Here is a 2,223-nt window from a genome sequence, read left to right as displayed (position 1 = left end):
CAGTCTTGCCTGCACACCATCAGTTAAAAAAACTATTGTGTCAGAACGCGGTGACGTAAAACACAACGACGTGCTGAGAAAAATGAAGTTCAATGCTCCCGAGAATGCGTCGACTTGATTCTGAGCATGCATGGATTTTTAACCAATGGATTTCCCCACAGACGATCATTTTTTTCTATCGGTTTTTTAACCATCAGATCATTTTAAAACAGGTTCTACGTTTTTTCACCGATGGGAAAAAAAACGATGGGGCCCACACATGATCGGTTCGTCTGATGAAAACGGTCCATCAGACCGTTTTCATCAGACGAACCGATCGTGTGTATGCGGCATAAGGCTATTTACAAAGGGTTATTAACAAGTACTTCCAAATGTTGGAAGTGATAGCATTGTCATTAACCCATTTCCTGACGATCTTTTCTCTATATGAAGAAAAGGGAAAGAAGCTTTCACTGTGTGTGTGTCCTATTTGTGCATCGGTCTTATTTGGAAGGAGATTGAGTCAGGCTCTGGGAGCAATTAAGTAAGAAAAAAGAAAATCTGATTGGTGGGACACATTTGGAAATGAGGCTCAATGTTCTAGGTAGGACACTAGATACATAGCTTGTGCCAATTTATGGATGCCAGTTGGCAATTTGTTTTTCTTTGCAAAAAAATATAGTAGTAAACAAATCATGTACCATATCAAATAGAGCTTAGGCATGCAGACAGTCCCCTGAAGCATCCCGATTCTTGGACTTGTAAAGGACATGTCACAAAAAAGAAACCAGAATCCTGAGTAGGTTATTTGCTAAGAGGTGTGAGATAACAAGGCTTTCTTGCAGCACAAATGCAAGCTGTAATCTTTAGAGTGCCCATGAAATTCATTTTCAATCTTACAAGACCAGCACCTTGCTAAAGGTTGTATTACTTTTTTTTTTTGCAATTCGCAATGTTTATGATATTATATACTGTATGTCCTCTAAGTTATTATTGTCAAGGATTTGGTAACGGCTTTTTTCCTTAATGATTCAGGCCCAGAAATTAAATTTACCACCAGAAGCAAATAAACATGCTGATACAGAAGAGAGTAGACCTCGTGTATGAAAAATGTGCTTCGATTTGTTTCCATTCTAGTATGCCTGGCAAACATTACAGCTAGAAGTAAATTGCTTGATATTGCATCTTAACAGTCCTTAGAAGAGGTGACTGCATTAATTTTCTCTTTTTCAGGCTTTCCACCCTTTATTTTAACCTGGTAACCCTGAAAGTAAGTGGCTATAGTCACTCCACTGTATCTATGGAGGGAGCCACAACTGCCCTTGGGGTTAGACTTCAGGCATATATTTCCCTCTTCCTCTCCATTACATGGGGAGTGGTGAATTAATAGTTTACAGAGGAAACTTCCAGTTTAACTCACATACATTGACAAGGACACTGCATTTCTGGCAAGATCAACAAACATTTTCTGTATTTGATGAAAATTGTATTAGCTTGAAAATGCAAATTAATATAGCCACCACACCTAATGCTGCGTACACACAACCGTTTTTTTGGGTTGTAAAAAAATTACGTTTTTTTTTTATGTCATTAAAAACGCTCGTGTGTGGGCTCCAGAGCATTTTTCACAATGTAAAAAATGGCCATTAAAAATTTCAAACATGCTCTAATTTTTCACAATGTTTTTAATGTTGTCGTTTTTAACGTCGTGTGTCGGCTTTAACAACGTCAGAAGCAAGTTATAAGACGGGAGCGCTCATTCTGGTAAAACTAGCGTTTGTAATGGAGTAAGCACATTCCTCACACTGTAACAGACTGAAAAGCGCGAATCGTCTTTTAATAACACGAAATCAGCAAAAGCAGCCCAAAGGGTGGCGCCATATGAATATAACTTCCCCTTTATAGTGCCGTCTTACGAGTTGTATGTCACCGCGCTTTGCTAGAGCATTTTTTTTCACGATCGTGTGTAAGCAAGGCTGTTTTAACGATCGGGTTGAAAAAAACTTTGTTTTTTCTAGACCATTAAAAATTTCATTTTTTACAACCCGGAAACGGTCATGTGTACGCAGCATTAGGACTGCTTAGCTACAAATTTTAGTTTTTACAGTAAACATCCATTAAATAAACTTTTGTAGTTCTGCTGGCTCTGCCAAATGTGCAATTCTGCACTAGAAATGACATCTGGAGAATGAAAGTTTGAATCTGAATTGTTACTCTGGGGCAATACAGACAGTTCTTATTAAA

General features: G+C 38.1%; 1 long non-coding RNA gene across 1 annotated transcript; it reads left to right on the top strand.

The window, feature by feature from the left end:
- Nucleotides 1-264: 264 nt before the first annotated feature.
- Nucleotides 265-1,174, top strand: LOC120939648. The gene is made up of 2 exons (XR_005749334.1): nt 265-797; nt 852-1,174. It is a non-coding gene; the product is annotated as an uncharacterized LOC120939648 (long non-coding RNA).
- The last annotated feature ends 1,049 nt before the right edge of the window (nt 1,175-2,223 follow it).

The sequence above is a fragment of the Rana temporaria genome, chromosome 5 (assembly GCF_905171775.1).
Source record: "Rana temporaria chromosome 5, aRanTem1.1, whole genome shotgun sequence".
NCBI classification, from domain to species: domain Eukaryota; kingdom Metazoa; phylum Chordata; class Amphibia; order Anura; family Ranidae; genus Rana; species Rana temporaria.
Note: the sequence above shows the minus strand (reverse complement) of the source record. Positions and strands in the feature narration are given on the sequence as shown.